The sequence below is a fragment of the Drosophila sechellia genome, chromosome 3L, assembly GCF_004382195.2.
Source record: "Drosophila sechellia strain sech25 chromosome 3L, ASM438219v1, whole genome shotgun sequence".
NCBI lineage: Eukaryota > Metazoa > Arthropoda > Insecta > Diptera > Drosophilidae > Drosophila > Drosophila sechellia.
In genome coordinates this window covers 19,482,004-19,502,206 of record NC_045951.1, presented here as the reverse complement: position 1 = coordinate 19,502,206, position 20,203 = coordinate 19,482,004, and the positions used below count along the sequence as shown (strand labels likewise).

The 20,203-nt window shown below is 45.8% G+C and overlaps 3 long non-coding RNA genes across 3 annotated transcripts; all 3 read left to right on the top strand.

The window, feature by feature from the left end:
• Window positions 1-2,535: 2,535 nt before the first annotated feature.
• Window positions 2,536-3,682, top strand: LOC116801065. Its single transcript, XR_004361755.1, has 3 exons — window positions 2,536-3,233; window positions 3,300-3,579; window positions 3,643-3,682. It is a non-coding gene; the product is annotated as an uncharacterized LOC116801065 (long non-coding RNA).
• Window positions 3,683-11,886: 8,204 nt separating this feature from the next.
• LOC116801070 lies at window positions 11,887-13,014 on the top strand. Its single transcript, XR_004361758.1, has 3 exons — window positions 11,887-12,558; window positions 12,626-12,911; window positions 12,975-13,014. It is a non-coding gene; the product is annotated as an uncharacterized LOC116801070 (long non-coding RNA).
• Window positions 13,015-18,010: 4,996 nt separating this feature from the next.
• On the top strand, window positions 18,011-19,584 carry LOC116801176. Its single transcript, XR_004361807.1, has 4 exons — window positions 18,011-18,709; window positions 18,776-19,046; window positions 19,105-19,221; window positions 19,288-19,584. It is a non-coding gene; the product is annotated as an uncharacterized LOC116801176 (long non-coding RNA).
• Window positions 19,585-20,203: the final 619 nt, after the last annotated feature.

Below are 20,203 nucleotides of genomic sequence, written 5' to 3'. Positions count from 1 at the left end.
GTGCTCCTTGAAGGCCACAGTATTTGCAGTAGGTGACAGCATTTTAGTGACACCTTTGAATAGCTGCGCGTCTTCATCCAGCACAAACAGCAGGGGGAGATGGTCAGACGACAGTTCTGTCAGGGTTTGCACGTTGATTTCTTGCTGTCTGAATCCTTTGGAGATCCCGAAATCGATGGCACTTGGAGTGACACTTGTTCGAAAGGGATAGCAAGTAGCTTCTCCAGTTGCAACGATGTCGATACCTTTGCCCGCCAGAGCGGAGAACAGCACCCTTCCTCTAGTGCAGTTCCCCTGCCGCTAGGAACTTAGTGCCAAATTGAGCGATGATCAGCTCAACGTCAGCCTCCGTCCACCTGAGGTTAGGAGGGCAGTATACTGAGGCAATGTTAAAAGTACCCCTGCTTGCCGTCAGCTGGATAACTGCTGCCTGGATGTGATTTTCCGACAGGGTGGAGAAGAGTTGATGGGAGATGAGTGATCTAATAAGGATCGCCGCACCTCCGCGTTTGCTGTCATCCGGGTGGTTGGCAGTGTGGAGGGTAAAGCCAGGAACTCTGAAAGTGGACCGGGAAACGAAAAGGGTTTCCGACAGCAGGAGGATGTCGATTTCGTGAAGCTCGATGAAGGCGAGGATCTCATTGGTCTTCGAGGGGCCTCCAGCTTGGCATTCCAAGCTGCTATCTTAAGAGGACCCATTTTGAGCAGATGGAGGGAAGGTGCGATTTTGCAGGAGCAGTTGCATTAGTGTTTCAACTAGTGACATCATCCTGTCAAGCCAAGAAAACAGCTGTTCCAGCTTGGACTCAAGGTTGGCGCTTGCAGGGGGGACAGTAACGGCAGGCTTGGCAACGGACTGACTTCCTCTGACTATACTAGCAAAGGAAGGCTTTCCAGACATGTGGACTGGTGGACTAGGTTGGTGTACTTTTCTTGCAGGACCAGAAACAGAGGGTTCATTGACTTTCCGTTGATGTTTGCGGTTAGAAGCCTCTAGCAGGTATTTTTTGCAACCTTTAAAGTTGGCTGCATGGGGGCCGCCACAGTGAAAACAGAATCTGGCCTCGTCCTGTTCCAACTTGCACTCTGCAGTGGGGTGATTTTCTCCGCATTCTCTGCATATATAGTGCCGAGAACAATATGCCTTGGTATGACCATAGCCTTGGCACCTGTGGCATTGAATCGGTTCCGATTGCTTACGGGGTTTCTCCCAAGTTACCCTGTGCCTGCAGACAATCGGAATGCCCTTTACTTGGTTGTTGTTCTCAGCTTTTTTGAGGTCAATGAACCTCATATTAAGAGGAAGAGAGGTAGCCTTGTTGCGCGGAGTATAAATCCGTACAACGTTATGTCCTTCGTTCTGGAGGGCTGCGATGATATCCTCCGATGGGACTCCGTGGTGAATATTGCGCATGACAATCTTGTAGGGTAGGTCCTCCGGTAGCTGATGGTGATGGAAAAGGGATCCTTTGTCGAGAAAGTGCCGGGCCACCAGCCTGTAGCTTTCTGGGGAGTTGCACTGAACAGCGCAATCTCCCGAATTCAGGGCCTTGATTGTATAGGAGTCTCCCACAAGAGAGTCCAGCTCGCCGCGAAATGATGTGAAGTTCACCACATTGGGAAACATCATTCTAGGTACCTTAGAGTGACGGCTTGATTTCGGGGCTGGTACAGTTTGGTGAGCACCTTTCAGCTGTTGTTTTTGTCCTGCTTTCCTTGCGGCACGGTTGAGGGCGGTATCCGAGGAGCATGGCTCGTCGTTGTCACTCGAAGATACCTCGCCCAGGACCATATCTTGCTCGTCGCTAAGGGCTTGGAAGCGATTGGCAGTGATTTTTGCCGGCTCATCAGACGCCACCTTTTTTACCATTTTAGGGGAGAGGACCGCACCTGCTCTCTTTATAATTCCTCTATTCCTGGATTTAAAGGAGACATCCTGCCAGCCGGTGGCAGATTGTGGCTTCGCAATTGAGCTGACAGATGCACTGTTGTGAGTTGTACTGGCGGCAGTAGAGCATACGTTGCCGCTCAAGGAGGAGGTGAATATGTACGCAGACGAGATAGTCGAGCTGGTGGTGGTCAGTGTGAAGGTCGAGCTGCAGTAGGTATTAGAAATACTGGTAGTAGCGAAGGCTGGATCTTCACTTTGCCAGCTCTTTGTCAATTGCTTCCGTATTTCTTTAGGGCCAGCGCCAGCAATTAGCTTCATCGACTCATAATCGATAGATTTTTGCTGTGGATCGTTATCCATATTCAAAAACCAGCTAAAAACTTACAGTTCAAGCAGCAGAGTGTCTAAGACAAGCGACCGCGTGGCCGCTGGGCAGCGGAGCCCCACTTCGTGCAAACAAATTCACAGTCTTTATTATAAGTTAAAGACGTTAAGTTCCACTACAATATCACTGATAGCAACTTAAGGGTCACGCTTCCTTCTGCCTGTTATATACTTTTCGAAGAATCTAGAACACCCTTCTTTTACAACAAAGGAGGCTTTGGTATTTTGATTTAAATTTTTCTTTAACAAAGTAGGCATTGAACGAAATTTCAATCACAAGAGGCACGGACTCGCAAGCAAAACCCTCAGTTCTACTTTCGCTCCCAAGCGGAATACACAGCATTAAAAATTATAAACCAGTTCACCCAACATTAAAAAAGTTTTCAAAACACCTTCGAAAACGGGCTGTATATTACTCAGCAACAGAAACGAAAATATACTCAGCAAAAGAAGTCCGAATCCATAATAGTGTGATGTCAAGGCGCATAAGTTGTGTGCATATGATGCAAAATACAATTGACATTCATAAGCAAGTTTATGATTTATGAAACACAGAGTGCCCTGTATTCAATGAGAAGCAATTTAAAAGTGGTTCAAAACTGCGGCACGCCCACACTTTTGAACAATTTTTAAATTTTCCAATTTTTTTCAATAATATCTATCAATATCCCAGATTGATGCTTCTCTCTTTTTTCATGTCGATACAGGGTGCTGTATCTGTTTCATAAGTCATAAATTTTTTTTATGAGTGCAAAAATTAGTTTTAATACTATTTACACCTTTCAACGCCGTGGCATCACAATATTATGGATACGTACATATCTTTTGCCGACCCGTCCTTGGAAGGTGTTTAAGAACTATTTTGATGTTGGGTACACTGATATATATTTTTGATGACTTTTTTTTGGGTGTGTGAAAGTTGCAGAGCCGAGAAATAAATTTGTGCAACTGATCTTTGGTGAGTACGGAACAACCTATACGTATTTCAGCCCAAAAGCAGCTAACCCTTTTTCACTAATTTTAGAATCAAGCAGACGCTGCCTGCTCCATATTTTGGGTTGATAAAATCGTACCTGGAAGGAAGGAGGTTCGCTGTGCGCTTTCATTCAGCAATTTCCACCGAGCACAACGTGCCAGCTGGTGTTCCACAAGGTAGTGTCCTCGGCCCCTTGCTCTACTGCCTGTATAGCCACGACATGCCGCAGCCAGATGTAAGCCTTTACGGGAAATCTATGTTGGCCCGATGGTCCAGATGCGACGCAGCCGATGGTATCCAGGACTTTACATACCGGTTCTCGGAATGGGTAAGTCGCTGGAACATTGGCATCAATAGCAGTAAATCCAACAACGTCTGATTTACTTTAAAGCGGAGAACGCCACCGCCCGTCTACATCGAGGAAGCCCCCGTACCACAGCCGAACGCAGCAAAGTTCCTTGGAGTGCTTCTGGATCGCAGACTCACCTTTTCCAAGCATGTGACCGACATCAGATCGCGCCTACGTGCTAAGGTGGCGAGGCACTACTGGCTACTTTGTTCGCGCAGTAAATTGTCGCTATCCAACAAGCTGACAATTTACAAACAGATCTTAGCACCAAACTGGAAGTATGGGTGCCAAATCAAAAGGATCCAGGCTATTCAAAAACCCCGGCTGCGAGTGGTTTGTGCGAAACACCACCCTGCACGGAGACTTGAAACTCGCAACGGTATTTGACGAAATAAACCAGCACTCGAGCAGATACCATGACAGGCTGGAGCGCCACAGAAATCGGCTGGCCAGCGCTCTAAACAGATCTCGCCCACCAAGGAGGCTCAATAGAAGGCAACCGAGGGATCTCATTACCCGATCTCCTTTGACAAGGGTCAGCAGAAGCTGACGCTTATCCTAAATCCTATTTGTTATATGTGATTGTTATGTAATTGTAGTAAAATTACTGTAAATTTGAAAAAGCTAACTATAGTTAGCCGGCGAGCCCAAATGGGCTGAATTAATAGATAAGGACACAAAGGGGCTTCAAGACTTCCCCGTATGCCTTAATAAATAAATTAAATAAAAAAATAACTAATTTTAGCCAAGCTTAAATTCATTTTGTGCATTGTGGCCCGAAATTTTGGACGCATATACTAGATAGCTCATAGCTGCGCCAGGGAAATACTGAGTAGAGCAGCGGTCCCAGTACGCTGCCCTGCGGAACTCCAGCTCTCATGACACAGGGAGTCGAGTAGTAGTTTCTGACCCTGACCATGCATTTCCGATCTTCCAAGTATGATCTTAAAACTCCAATACGGTGCTGGGAATAACTTTTTAATTTTGCTGAGAAGGCCGTCATGCCAGACCCTATCGAATGCCTGTTGCATGTCAATGAACACAGCATTACAGTATTCCTTATCATCAAAGGCCTGAAGGATATGTTGTCCCTGACGAAATCCAAACTGATGATCCGGCAGGATACGACGCTCGGTCATAATGTCATCTAATCTGTTGGCAATCAGTCGTTCCCATAGCTTAGATAGCGAAGATAAAAGACTTATGGGTCGGTACGATTCAGGGCTCTCTTCAGGTTTACCAGGCTTATGTATCATTAAGATTGCTGCCATTTTCCACTGTCTCTTGATTACTGCTCCGTTGTAGCGAATTGGAAGTGGGTGAACCTTGTCTCCACATGATTTGCAAAACAATTGGCCTGATCCTCTTCATTTTTAGCAAGTTCACCTCCCGGACACCTTATAGGAACCTGTCTAAACGGCTGTCTTTTAAGGGACTTGGTGCAATTCCATAGCGAGTATCCAGCATCCACTTGTAGTCCGTAGTAGCTAGTTTCTGCTCAAAAAAGTTGCTTCGTAGTTGCTTTGCAGCACGGTTCCATAAAAGTCGGTCCCAGGAATCTTGAGATCGGATTGCTCGCCTTCGGGAGAAGTAGAGACAGCCGCAGTCCTATGAATGCTTTTTGTTAGGTTGTCAACAGCCATTTCGATTTCCTCACCAGAATTAAGCATGGTGTTCAACGAAATAGGACTCTCCAATTGTTGACTAAAGGCAAGGAGGTCAGTGTGTTTAGTGACTAGCCTGGGACTTGGATTGACATGAGTACTATCTGTCTCAATGCTAATGATAAGAGGCAAATGATCAGAATCCAAGTCCCAGCTTTGTGTTATAGTTGCTAGGTGGTCTGGTATACCATGACCCTCTATGCAGGAGGGCGTATGGCTGTACACTTTTTTTTTAAGGGAACTAATTCTATTTATTAAGGTTTCAATAGGAATCGTTCAGTAATTCCTCTGAACATAACCTAATGTGTGATAAAGATAAATGAGACCAAGTGGTATCTTAATTATAAAGTCTCTAAGGCTCTTTTAATCAAAGCCATTCTCGCTCCAACGTGGAGTTATGCCATCCAGGTGTGGGGAACTGCCGCCAAATCCCAGCTTAATAGGCTCCGTGTGGTCCAGTCAAGAGCTGCACGTCACGCATCTGGGCTCCCCTGGTACGTGACGAACATAGTCATCGAAAGAGATCTGAAAGTTACCCTTCTTGGGGATCAGATTAATTTCCACAGCAGCCGTTATGCCGACAGGCTTATGGCCCACCCGAACCGACTAGCAACTATCCTAGCTGATCCCATCTCCCTCCGAAGACTGAAGAGGGTACACCCCAGCGATCTCCTTACACGGAGGATAACATAACATATTACATTTTCTTTTGTACTTTATAATTAAGATACCACTTGGTCTCATTTATCTTTATCACACATTAGGTTAAGTTCAGAGGAATTACTGAACGATTCCTTTTGAAATCTTAATAAATAGAATTAGTTACTCCAAAAAAAAATTAATTATAAAGTACAAAAGAAATAAAAATCTAGTCTAGTTATCAATTATTTAAAATGTAATATGTTATATTATCCTCCGGGTAAGGAGATCGCTGGGATCAGCTAGGATAGTTGCTAGTCGGTTCGGGTGGGCCATAAGCCTGTCGGCATAATGGCTGCTGTGGAAATTAATCTGATCCCCAAGAAGGGTAACTTTCAGATCTCTTTCGATGACCATGTTCGTCACGTACCAGGGGAGCCCAGATGCGTGACGTGCAGCTCTCGACTGGACCACACGGAGCCTATTATGCTGGGATTTGGCGGCAGTTCCCCACACCTGGATGGCATAATTCCACGTTGGACCGAGATTGGCTTTGATTAAAAGAGCCTTAGAGCTCATTTGAAGTTTGATGGAGTGGAAGAGCCAGTCGAGCTTTTTTAGCTTCGCCAGTGACTTAGATTTGACCAACGTGATGTGGGCCCTCCAGGTCAGTCTTCGATCTAGATGAACTCCTAGGTAGCAGTGCGAACTAGCATTGGTGATAGGGCTGCCATCGAAGGTCAGATCTGTGCAGGTTCCGGGTCGCAGGGAAAAAGTTACACAGGCTGACTTTGAGGGAATGGCCACATTCCATTTGGCAGTCCATTTTTCGATTGCGTGCAGCCATTCCTGGACTGCGTTGGAGGCAGTTTGCAGTGAAGGATGAGACGCCAGCATGGCAGTGTCTCGGCGTAAGTGGCCAGGAGCAGCTGAGCCGGGGGGACTTCGGCGTTGTTTGCGGGAGATGGCATGTCAGCAGTGTACAGGGTGTATAGGAAGGGCCCAAGAACACTTCCCTGTGGAACTCCTGCGTGAATCTCTTCCAGGCTGGATGGAGCATCACGAACTGCAACGTCGAACGTCCGATTAGAGATGAACGATCTCAGGATGGCATAGTAGGGAGCAGGAAGGAGAGCTTTCATCTTGTATAGAAGGCCCTCATGCCACACCTTGTCAAACGCTTGCTTCACGTCTAGAAAGACGCCGACCGTTTAGAGTTTGTGCTCGAAGCCATGCGTCACCTGGTTCACCAGTCGATGTATTTGTTCAGGGCAGCCGTGGGACTTCCTGAAACCAAATTGGTGTGGAGGTATGTGGTTCACTACTTGCGGCAGTTCCATCAGGCGGGCTAAGAGTATTCTCTCAAAAATCTTAGAGAATGTTGATAGCAGGCTGATTGGGCGATATGCATCGATCTGCGTTGGCGGCTTTCCGGCTTTAGGTATCATGATGATACGTGCTCGCTTCCATTGCCTTGGAAAGTGCCCTAGGCTTAGCATGGCATTAAAAATTTTTACTAAGGCTAGGACTCCTTTGCGTGGCAGAGACTTCGCTGCACGGTTGTCGATGCTATCGTAACCAGGGGTTTTCTTGATGTGTAGCGCCTTCAGCAGCATCATGACTTCCTTCGGTGTGGTATGCCTAATGGGGCGAGCCGGTACAGTCGGAGCGTCCAGAAAGTTATTGATTTCTACGCGGTTTGAGTCGTCTGTTAGGTTAAAGGGCAAGAAGGTGGAGGTCAGGTGCAAAGCAAACGCCCTCGCTTTTTCATCGTCCGTCTTGAGCCAGAGGCCACTTTGACTCAGAACGGGAGATTGAAACATCGGCTGTCTCTTGATATTTCTTGTGAGCCTCCATAACGAGAAGTTGCTGTCGTTATCTGGGCCAGTACCCTCCAGCAGGGTATCCAGATTTTCTCGTCGGGTCCTGGCTAGCAAACGATGCAGTCTGTTTGTGGTACTAGAGTATAGCTGCTTGATGCTTGGATCTCCTGTGGCGATATACCGTCTCCTGAGGCGCCTTTTGTGGCTGCAGCTCCCTAGCCTCCAAGCTCAAGATGGGAGCCCTCCTTGCGGTCGTGTGACGAGCTTGATGTGGGGGAGGTGTGGCCCTCCGTGCTGCTTCCGCGATTGTATCTACGAGGTAATCTACATATGCTTCCAGACTATTGCAGGTGTCAATGGGGATGTTGAGATCAACTGTGGCCTCGATGTGCTCCTTGAAGGCCACAGTATTTGCAGTAGGTGACAGCATTTTAGTGACACCTTTGAATAGCTGCGCGTCTTCATCCAGCACAAACAGCAGGGGGAGATGGTCAGACGACAGTTCTGTCAGGGTTTGCACGTTGATTTCTTGCTGTCTGAATCCTTTGGAGATCCCGAAATCGATGGCACTTGGAGTGACACTTGTTCGAAAGGGATAGCAAGTAGCTTCTCCAGTTGCAACGATGTCGATACCTTTGCCCGCCAGAGCGGAGAACAGCACCCTTCCTCTAGTGCAGTTCCCCTGCCGCTAGGAACTTAGTGCCAAATTGAGCGATGATCAGCTCAACGTCAGCCTCCGTCCACCTGAGGTTAGGAGGGCAGTATACTGAGGCAATGTTAAAAGTACCCCTGCTTGCCGTCAGCTGGATAACTGCTGCCTGGATGTGATTTTCCGACAGGGTGGAGAAGAGTTGATGGGAGATGAGTGATCTAATAAGGATCGCCGCACCTCCGCGTTTGCTGTCATCCGGGTGGTTGGCAGTGTGGAGGGTAAAGCCAGGAACTCTGAAAGTGGACCGGGAAACGAAAAGGGTTTCCGACAGCAGGAGGATGTCGATTTCGTGAAGCTCGATGAAGGCGAGGATCTCATTGGTCTTCGAGGGGCCTCCAGCTTGGCATTCCAAGCTGCTATCTTAAGAGGACCCATTTTGAGCAGCAGGAGGGAAGGTGCGATTTTGCAGGAGCAGTTGCATTAGTGTTTCAGCTAGTGACATCATCCTGTCAAGCCAAGAAAACAGCTGTTCCAGCTTGGACTCAAGGTTGGCGCTTGCAGGGGGGACAGTAACGGCTTGGTGACGGCTGACTTCCTCTGACTATACTAGCAAAGGAAGGCTTTCCAGACATGTGGACTGGTGGACTAGGTTGGTGTACTTTTCTTGCAGGACCAGAAACAGAGGGTTCATTGACTTTCCGTTGATGTTTGCGGTTAGAAGCCTCTAGCAGGTATTTTTTGCAACCTTCAAAGTTGGCTGCATGGGGGCCGCCACAGTGAAAACAGAATCTGGCCTCGTCCTGTTCCAACTTGCACTCTGCAGTGGGGTGATTTTCTCCGCATTCTCTGCATATATAGTGCCGAGAACAATATGCCTTGGTATGACCATAGCCTTGGCACCTGTGGCATTGAATCGGTTCCGATTGCTTACGGGGCTTCTCCCAAGTTACCCTGTGCCTGCAGACAATCGGAATGCCCTTTACTTGGTTGTTGTTCTCAGCTTTTTTGAGGTCAATGAACCTCATATTAAGAGGAAGAGAGGTAGCCTTGTTGCGCGGAGTATAAATCCGTACAACGTTATGTCCTTCGTTCTGGAGGGCTGCGATGATATCCTCCGATGGGACTCCGTGGTGAATATTGCGCATGACAATCTTGTAGGGTCGGTCCTCCGGTAGCTGATGGTGATGGAAAAGGGATCCTTTGTCGAGAAAGTGCCGGGCCACCAGCCTGTAGCTTTCTGGGGAGTTGCACTGAACAGCGCAATCTCCCGAATTCAGGGCCTGGATTGTATAGGAGTCTCCCACAAGAGAGTCCAGCTCGCCGCGAAATGATGTGAAGTTCACCACATTGGGAAACATCATTCTAGGTACCTTAGAGTGACGGCTTGATTTCGGGGCTGGTACAGTTTGGTGAGCACCTTTCAGCTGTTGTTTTTGTCCTGCTTTCCTTGCGGCACGGTTGAGGGCGGTATCCGAGGAGCATGGCTCGTCGTTGTCACTCGAAGATACCTCGCCCAGGACCATATCTTGCTCGTCGCTAAGGGCTTGGAAGCGATTGGCAGTGATTTTTGCCGGCTCATCAGACGCCACCTTTTTTACCATTTTAGGGGAGAGGACCGCACCTGCTCTCTTTATAATTCCTCTATTCCTGGATTTAAAGGAGACATCCTGCCAGCCGGTGGCAGATTGTGGCTTCGCAATTGAGCTGACAGATGCACTGTTGTGAGTTGTACTGGCGGCAGTAGAGCATACGTTGCCGCTCAAGGAGGAGGTGAATATGTACGCAGACGAGATAGTCGAGCTGGTGGTGGTCAGTGTGAAGGTCGAGCTGCAGTAGGTATTAGAAATACTGGTAGTAGCGAAGGCTGGATCTTCACTTTGCCAGCTCTTTGTCAATTGCTTCCGTATTTCTTTAGGGCCAGCGCCAGCAATTAGCTTCATCGACTCATAATCGATAGATTTTTGCTGTGGATCGTTATCCATATTCAAAAACTGCTTCGCGACGACTCTAACCAGCTAAAAACTTACAGTTCAAGCAGCAGAGTGTCTAAGACAAGCGACCGCTTGTGTATGTGGCGTGTCTCAATGACCCTTTGTGCAAAGTGGCGAAGAGTTGTCCTCACGAACGCCGCTACTCCGCCAGCACTATTATTATTAAGGGATGGCCTATATGCTGGATAGTACGCATATCCATATAGTAACGTAATTATGCCTTCCTCATAATTCACTTATACAAAAGACCGACCGCGGTGGTCCGCCGCATCGATTCCTTGTTAACTAAACAAACATTTCTCGATATTGCGCATCCACTTAAGCCGAAATCAGAACCCAGCCACTAGGCAGACACATAGCCACGTAGCACATAAGAATTCTTTTTCATATGTATGCACATAAGCATAAGCAAAAAGCGCTCTCGCGCAGATCAAGTAAACAACCCACTAACCCAGTACATCTAAGATTTTCTCACACCAACTGTTTTAGTCTTAAGCTGATATTCAATCAATAAAAACGCAAAGCGGATTCATTCTGAGTTTTTATTTATTTCGGCGTCGATCTTAGTTCAAATACGGATCATTTATTCGACTCAAAATAAAAACTATTTTACTATATATCTTCACAGTTTCCCCTCTTTTAAGTCTAAGTTCAATCACAAGAAGAATGTCAACCTTATTGTTGTGCGCGAACAGCTCAACATCTTTAGCTTTTCTTGAAATGCCGTAAGCATTCCAAATAAGAATCTTTAGTGGATTCATTGGGAGGCTGAGACGTTGTTAAGGAGATGGGGGTTAAGTTCACTCCCAGCCCATTCTTCTAACATATTCGCTAGTTCAAAAACCATTTTTTCAAGCTTTTCCAGTCGTTGATTGGTTTGGCTTTTATACTGTAGTTGTTCTTGCTGCTGCTGTTGCAACCACAGAAGAAACTGCTGGTGTTGTTGTTGTTGGATTTGCTGTTGCCATTCCGGAAACTGTTGTTGTTGCTGTTGTAAAAATACTTGCACATCAGATGAGTTATTCGATCAATGTTGCTGCAATATCTGCTTCGTTTGTGATTTGTTTATGCGTTGACGCTGGGTTGGTCCATCCTTGGAGGAGGCTATATTTGGGAATATATATATTAGCTGAAACAGGACTTTAAATATAAATATTTGAGTTAACTTTATATTTGTGAAACTTAAAACAAGATATAATACTAATAAAAATGTGAACGAAAAAGTGTGGGCGTGGCAGTCTCTAGAATCTGAATGCTGAATCTTAAGCTTCTATAGTTCCTGAGATCTCGACGTTGATACAGACAGACGGACATGGCCAGATCGACTCGGCTGTTGATCCTGATCAAGAATATATATACCTTATATGGTCAAAAAACACTTCCTTCTGCCTGTTATATACTTTTCGAAGAATCTAGAACACCCTTCTTTTACAACAAAGTAGGCTTTGGTATTTTGATTTAAATTTTTCTTTAACAAAGTAGGCATTGAACGAATTTTCAATCACAAGAGGCACGGACTCGCAAGCAAAACCCTCAGTTCTACTTTCGCTCCCAAGGGGAATACACAGCATTAAAAATTATAAACCAGTTCACCCAACATCAAAAAAGTTTTCAAAACACCGAGAACGGGCTGTATATTACTCAGCAACAGAAACGAAAATATACTCAGCAAAAGAAGTCCGAATCCATAATAGTGTGATGTCAAGGCGCATAAGTTGTGTGCATATGATGCAAAATACAATTGACATTCATAAGCAAGTTTATGATTTATGAAACACAGTCAGAGTGCCCTGTATTCAATGAGAAGCAATTTAAAAGTGGTTCAAAACTGCGGCACGCCCACACTTTTGAACAATTTTTAAATTTTCCAATTTTTTTCAATAATATCTATCAATATCCCAGATTGATGCTTCTCTCTTTTTTCATGTCGATACAGGGTGCTGTATCTGTTTCATAAGTCATACATTTTTTTTTATGAGTGCAAAAATTAGTTTTAATACTATTTACACCTTTGAACGCCGTGGCATCACAATATTATGGATACGTACATATCTTTTGCCGACCCGTCCTTGGAAGGTGTTTAAGAACTATTTTGATGTTGGGTACACTGATATATATTTTTGATGACTTTTTTTTTGGGTGTGTGAAAGGTGCAGAGCCGAGAAATAAATTTGTGCAACTGATCTTTGGTGAGTACGGAACAACCTATACGTATTTCAGCCCAAAAGCAGCTAACCCCTTTTTCACTAATTTTAGAATCAAGCAGACGCTGCCTGCTCCATATTTTGGGTTGATAAAATCGTACCTGGAAGGAAGGAGGTTCGCTGTGCGCTTTCATTCAGCAATTTCCACCGAGCACAACGTGCCAGCTGGTGTTCCACAAGGTAGTGTCCTCGGCCCCTTGCTCTACTGCCTGTATAGCCACGACATGCCGCAGCCAGATGTAAGCCTTTACGGGAAATCAATGTTGGCCCGATGGTCCCGATGCGAGCACGACGCAGCCGATGGTATCCAGGACTTTACATACCGGTTCTCGGAATGGGTAAGTCGCTGGAACATTGGCATCAATAGCAGTAAATCCAACAACGTCTGCTTTACTTTAAAGCGGAGAACGCCACCGCCCGTCTACATCGAGGAAGCCCCCGTACCACAGCCGAACGCAGCAAAGTTCCTTGGAGTGCTTCTGGATCGCAGACTCACCTTTTCCAAGCATGTGACCGACATCAGATCGCGCCTACGTGCTAAGGTGGCGAGGCACTACTGGCTACTTTGTTCGCGCAGTAAATTGTCGCTATCCAACAAGCTGACAATTTACAAACAGATCTTAGCACCAAACTGGAAGTATGGGTGCCAAATCAAAAGGATCCAGGCTATTCAAAAACCCCGGCTGCGAGTGGTTTGTGCGAAACACCACCCTGCACGGAGACTTGAAACTCGCAACGGTATTTGACGAAATAAACCAGCACTCGAGCAGATACCATGACAGGCTGGAGCGCCACAGAAATCGGCTGGCCAGCGCTCTAAACAGATCTCGCCCACCAAGGAGGCTCAATAGAAGGCAACCGAGGGATCTCATTACCCGATCTCCTTTGACAAGGGTCAGCAGAAGCTGACGCTTATCCTAAATCCTATTTGTTATATGTGATTGCTATGTAATTGTAGTAAAATTACTGCAAATTTGAAAAAGCTAACTATAGTTAGCCGGCGAGCCCAAATGGGCTGAATTAATAGATAAGGACACAAAGGGGCTTCAAGACTTCCCCGTATGCCTTAATAAATAAATTAAATAAAAAAATAACTAATTTTAGCCAAGCTTAAATTCATTTTGTGCATTGTGGCCCGAAATTTTGGACGCATATACTAGATAGCTCATAGCTGCGCCAGGGAAATACTGAGTAGAGCAGCGGTCCCAGTACGCTGCCCTGCGGAACTCCAGCTCTCATGACACAGGGAGTCGAGTAGTAGTTTCTGACCCTGACCATGCATTTCCGATCTTCCAAGTATGATCTTAAAACTCCAATACGGTGCTGGGAATAACTTTTTAATTTTGCTGAGAAGGCCGTCATGACAGACCCTATCGAATGCCTGTTGCATGTCAATGAACACAGCATTACAGTATTCCTTATCATCAAAGGCCTGAAGGATATGTTGTCCCTGACGAAATCCAAACTGATGATCCGGCAGGATACGACGCTCGGTCATAATGTCATCTAATCTGTTGGCAATCAGTCGTTCCCATAGCTTAGATAGCGAAGATAAAAGACTTATGGGTCGGTACGATTCAGGGCTCTCTTCAGGTTTACCAGGCTTATGTATCATTAAGATTGCTGCCATTTTCCACTGTCTCTTGATACTGCTCCGTTGTAGCGAATTGGAAGTGGGTGAACCTTGTCTCCACATGATTTGCAAAACAATTGGCCTGATCCTCTTCATTTTTAGCAAGTTCACCTCCCGGACACCTTATAGGAACCTGTCTAAACGGCTGTCTTTTAAGGGACTTGGTGCAATTCCATAGCGAGTATCCAGCATCCACTGTGTAGTCCGTAGTAGCTAGTTTCTGCTCAAAAAAGTTGCTTCGTAGTTGCTTTGCAGCACGGTTCCATAAAAGTCGGTCCCAGGAATCTTGAGATCGGATTGCTCGCCTTCGGGAGAAGTAGAGACAGCCGCAGCCCTATGAATGCTTTCTGTTAGGTTGTCAACAGCCATTTCAATTTCCTCACCAGAATTAAGCATGGTGTTCAACGAAATAAGGCTCTCCAATTGTTGACTAAAGGCAAGGAGGTGACTAGCCTGGGACTTGGATTGACATGAGTACTATCTGTCTCAATGCTAATGATAAGAGGCAAATGATCAGAATCCAAGTCCCAGCTTTGTGTTATAGTTGCTAGGTGGTCTGGTATACCATGACCCTCTATGCAGGAGGGAACTAATTCTATTTATTAAGGTTTCAATAGGAATCGTTCAGTAATTCCTCTGAACATAACCTAATGTGTGATAAAGATAAATGAGACCAAGTGGTATCTTAATTATAAAGTACAAAAGAAAGAAAAATCTAGTCTAGTTATCAATTACTTAAAATGAAATATGTTATATTATCCTCCGGGTAAGGAGATCGCTTGGGTGTACCCTCTTCAGTCTTCGGAGGGAGATGGGATCAGCTAGGATAGTTGCTAGTCGGTTCGGGTGGGCCATAAGCCTGTCGGCATAACGGCTGCTGTGGAAATTAATCTGATTCCCAAGAAGGGTAACTTTCAGATCTCTTTCGATGACCATGTTCGTCACGTACCAGGGGAGCCCAGATGCGTGACGTGCAGCTCTCGACTGGACCACACGGAGCCTATTATGCTGGGATTTGGCGGCAGTTCCCCACACCTGGATGGCATAATTCCACGTTGGACCGAGATTGGCTTTGATTAAAAGAGCCTTAGAGCTCATTTGAAGTTTGATGGAGTGGAAGAGCCAGTCGAGCTTTTTTAGCTTCGCCAGTGACTTAGATTTGACCAACGTGATGTGGGCCCTCCAGGTCAGTCTTCGATCTAGATGAACTCCTAGGTAGCAGTGCGAACTAGCATTGGTGATAGGGCTGCCATCGAAGGTCAGATCTGTGCAGGTTCCGGGTCGCAGGGAAAAAGTTACACAGGCTGACTTTGAGGGAATGGCCACATTCCATTTGGCAGTCCATTTTTCGATTGCGTGCAGCCATTCCTGGACTGCGTTGGAGGCAGTTTGCAGTGAAGGATGAGACGCCAGCATGGCAGTGTCATCGGCGTAAGTGGCCAGGAGCAGCTGAGCCGGGGGGACTTCGGCGTTGTTTGCGGGAGATGGCATGTCAGCAGTGTACAGGGTGTATAGGAAGGGCCCAAGAACACTTCCCTGTGGAACTCCTGCGTGAATCTCTTCCAGGCTGGATAGAGCATCACGAACTGCAACGTCGAACGTCCGATTAGAGATGAACGATCTCAGGATGGCATAGTAGGGAGCAGGAAGGAGAGCTTTCATCTTGTATAGAAGGCCCTCATGCCACACCTTGTCAAACGCTTGCTTCACGTCTAGAAAGACGCCGACCGTTTAGAGTTTGTGCTCGAAGCCATGCGTCACCTGGTTCACCAGTCGATGTATTTGTTCAGGGCAGCCGTGGGACTTCCTGAAACCAAATTGGTGTGGAGGTATGTGGTTCACTACTTGCGGCAGTTCCATCAGGCGGGCTAAGAGTATTCTCTCATCCGATGTCGATTTCGTGAAGCTCGATGAAGGCGAGGATCTCATTGGTCTTCGAGGAGGCCCCATTGGCATTCCAAGCTGCTATCTTAAGAGGACCCATTTTGAGCAGCAGGAGGGAAGGTGCGATTTTGCAGGAGCAGTTGCATTAGTGTTTCAACTAGTGACATCATCCTGTCAAGCCAAGAAAACAGCTGTTCCAGCTTGGACTCAAGGTTGGCGCTTGCAGGGGGGACAGTAACGGCTTGGCGACGGCTGACTTTCTCTGACTATACTAGCAAAGGAAGGCTTTCCAGACATGTGGACTGGTGGACTAGGTTGGTGTACTTTTCTTGCAGGACCAGAAACAGAGGGTTCATTGACTTTCCGTTGATGTTTGCGGTTAGAAGCCTCTAGCAGGTATTTTTTGCAACCTTCAAAGTTGGCTGCATGGGGGCCGCCACAGTGAAAACAGAATCTGGCCTCGTCCTGTTCCAACTTGCACTCTGCAGTGGAGTGATTTTCTCCGCATTCTCTGCATATATAGTGCCGAGAACAATATGCCTTGGTATGACCATAGCCTTGGCACCTGTGGCATTGAATCGGTTCCGATTGCTTACGGGGCTTCTCCCAAGTTACCCTGTGCCTGCAGACAATCGGAATGCCCTTTACTTGGTTGTTGTTCTCAGCTTTTTTGAGGTCAATGAACCTCATATTAAGAGGAAGAGAGGTAGCCTTGTTGCGCGGAGTATAAATCCGTACAACGTTATGTCCTTCGTTCTGGAGGGCTGCGATGATATCCTCCGATGGGACTCCGTGGTGAATATTGCGCATGACAATCTTGTAGGGTCGGTCCTCCGGTAGCCGATGGTGATGGAAAAGGGATCCTTTGTCGAGAAAGTGCCGGGCCACCAGCCTGTAGCTTTCTGGGGAGTTGCACTGAACAGCGCAATTTCCCGAATTCAGGGCCTGGATTGTATAGGAGTCTCCCACAAGAGAGTCCAGCTCGCCGCGAAATGATGTGAAGTTCACCACATTGGGAAACATCATTCTAGGTACCTTAGAGTGACGGCTTGATTTCGGGGCTGGTACAGTTTGGTGAGCACCTTTCAGCTGTTGTTTTTGTCCTGCTTTCCTTGCGGCACGGTTGAGGGCGGTATCCGAGGAGCATGGCTCGTCGTTGTCACTCGAAGATACCTCGCCCAGGACTATATCTTCCTCGTCGCTAAGGGCTTGGAAGCGATTGGCAGTGATGTTTGCCGGCTTATCAGACGCCACCTTTTTTACCATTTTAGGGGAGAGGACCGCACCTGCTCTCTTTATAATTCCTCTATTCCTAGATTTAAAGGAGACATCCTGCCAGTCGGTGGCAGATTGTGGCTTCGCAATTGAGCGGACAGATGCACTGTTGTGAGTTGTACTGGCGGCAGTAGAGCATACGTTGCCGCTCAAGGAGGAGGTGAATATGTACGCAGACGAGATAGTCGAGCTGGTGGTGGTCAGTGTGAAGGTCGAGCTGCAGTAGGTATTAGAAATACTGGTAGTAGCGAAGGCTGGATCTTCACTTTGCCAGCTCTTTGTCAATTGCTTCCGTATTTCTTTAGGGCCAGCGCCAGCAATTAGCTTCATCGACTCATAATCGATAGATTTTTGCTGTGGATCGTTATCCATATTCAAAAACCAGCTAAAAACTTACAGTTCAAGCAGCAGAGTGTCTAAGACAAGCGACCGCGTGGCCGCTGGGCAGCGGAGCCCCACTTCGTGCAAACAAATTCACAGTCTTTATTATAAGTTAAAGACGTTAAGTTCCACTACAATATCACTGATAGCGACTTAAGGGTCACGCTTCCTTCTGCCTGTTACATACTTTTCGAAGAATCTAGAACACCCTTCTTTTACAACAAAGTAGGCTTTGGTATTTTGATTTAAATTTTTCTTTAACAAAGTAGGCATTGAACGAAATTTCAATCACAAGAGGCACGGACTCGCAAGCAAAACCCTCAGTTCTACTTTCGCTCCCAAGGGGAATACACAGCATTAAAAATTATAAACCAGTTCACCCAACATTAAAAAAGTTTTCAAAACACTTTCGAGAACGGGCTGTATGTTACTCAGCAACAGAAACGAAAATATACTCAGCAAAAGAAGTCCGAATCCATAATAGTGTGATGTCAAGGCGCATAAGTTGTGTGCATATGATGCAAAATACAATTGACATTCATAAGCAAGTTTATGATTTATGAAACACAGTCAGAGTGCCCTGTATTCAATGAGAAGCAATTTAAAAGTGGTTCAAAACTGCGGCACGCCCACACTTTTGAACAATTTTTAAATTTTCCAATTTTTTTCAATAATATCCCAGATTCTTCTCTTTTTTTCATGTCGATACAGGGTGCTGTATCTGTTTCATAAGTCATAAATTTTTTTTATGAGTGCAAAAATTAGTTTTAATACTATTTACACCTTTCAACGCCGTGGCATCACAATATTATGGATACGTACATATCTTTTGCCGACCCGTCCTTGGAAGGTGTTTAAGAACTATTTTGATGTTGGGTACACTGTTATATATTTTTGATGACTTTTTTTTTGGGTGTGTGAAAGTTGCAGAGCCGAGAAATAAATTTGTGCAACTGATCTTTGGTGAGTACGGAACAACCTATACGTATTTCAGACCAAAAGCAGCTAACCCTTTTTCACTCATTTTAGCCGAGCTTAAAGGTGCGTGCATAAAATCCGACAACTGCATTTTGTGAATTTTGGCCCGAAATTTGGGAGACATATACTAGATAGCTCATAGCTGCGCCAGGGAAGGTCTGGAGGCTCTTGTCCCGAATTATGAGATGTTCGCTGCTGCTAAGCCTGAATCCAATTCGTTCTATCCGTTTCTTTTCTAATTAACATCCGGTGGAGTTCACAAGTATTTAAGTTGCTTCCCGTATTCTAAAATTTTATACAAGCGGAGCCTAAGCAATTTCAGGTGAGTAGTTAAAAGCTGACTGTGTCTGAGTACAGTGCGTAACCCTTTTGTTGCCCAGGTCACGAAAAGTACCAGCGAAGGTAGCAAGGTAACCGTCTGGCGTCGGCCAGTATTGAAGTCAGAGTTTAGATCTGGGAGACCCCCCAAGTGTTCAGCAAATACACTCATCCAGCGGGTAAATATTATTGAAAAGAGAATTTCAGTTATTTGGTTGCTTACTGTGATATTTTAAAATCGACAGATTGAACCCGAGGAGCACATGACGGGCTAGGAAGGATCATATGAATGTAGTGCAGTTTCTTCAGTGGACGGCTATGCAGTTGCGGAGAATTTTCTTGGAGTTTGGCAGTGATCGATGGTTCAAATGACCCTTTAAAACAAATTTCAATAATGTGCCTTGACCTTGACCTACATCGCATGGCAAGATTTTTTCTATGATTTTTAAATGTGCACTTTTGCTGAAGCCAAGAATAATGAGAACTGTCATTGAAATTATAAACAAGAAAAATATTATAATAAAATATTTAAGTAAATCCAATTTGTAAAGTTTCTCTTGCTAAATGTGAAGATCAGGGTAAGAAAGAAAATGTCTCTTGACCGCTTTTGTTTAGACCAAGAACCGCAATTAATTTTTAGCCACGTTCGAGGGAGATATACAAGCCCACGCTTTGAACAATTTGTAAATTTCTTCTCTTTATTCCCCAATATCTATCGATATCCCAGAGAAATGATTCATTTTCTCGTTCGCATTGACACCAGCTGAGTAACAATGGGTATTTGATAGTCGGCATTCTCTCTTGTTTTATCTGTAAACAGATATCTCGCAATGGATAATAACAAAAAAAGTTCTCCATTGTGTGTCGGTGCAAAATGAGGACCTACTGCTGGGTCAGTAAACAGAACGTCAAGCATATCAGCGGGAAAATGCAATGGAGCTCCCTTTTGGGGCACATTGGGGCTGTCAGGCAGTCAGTCCATCAAAACAGGTGGTGGCGGCACGGCATTTGCACGAAATTCCAGTTGCACCAAACGGAAATTGCATTTACACGGTTGCCTACCAACGCCATGCCCACAATTCCGAGCCGGACGCGGAATTTGCATTGAATTCGGGGTTGCCTACCATCACAATACACCACCCATCGCTAGCCAGAATCTTC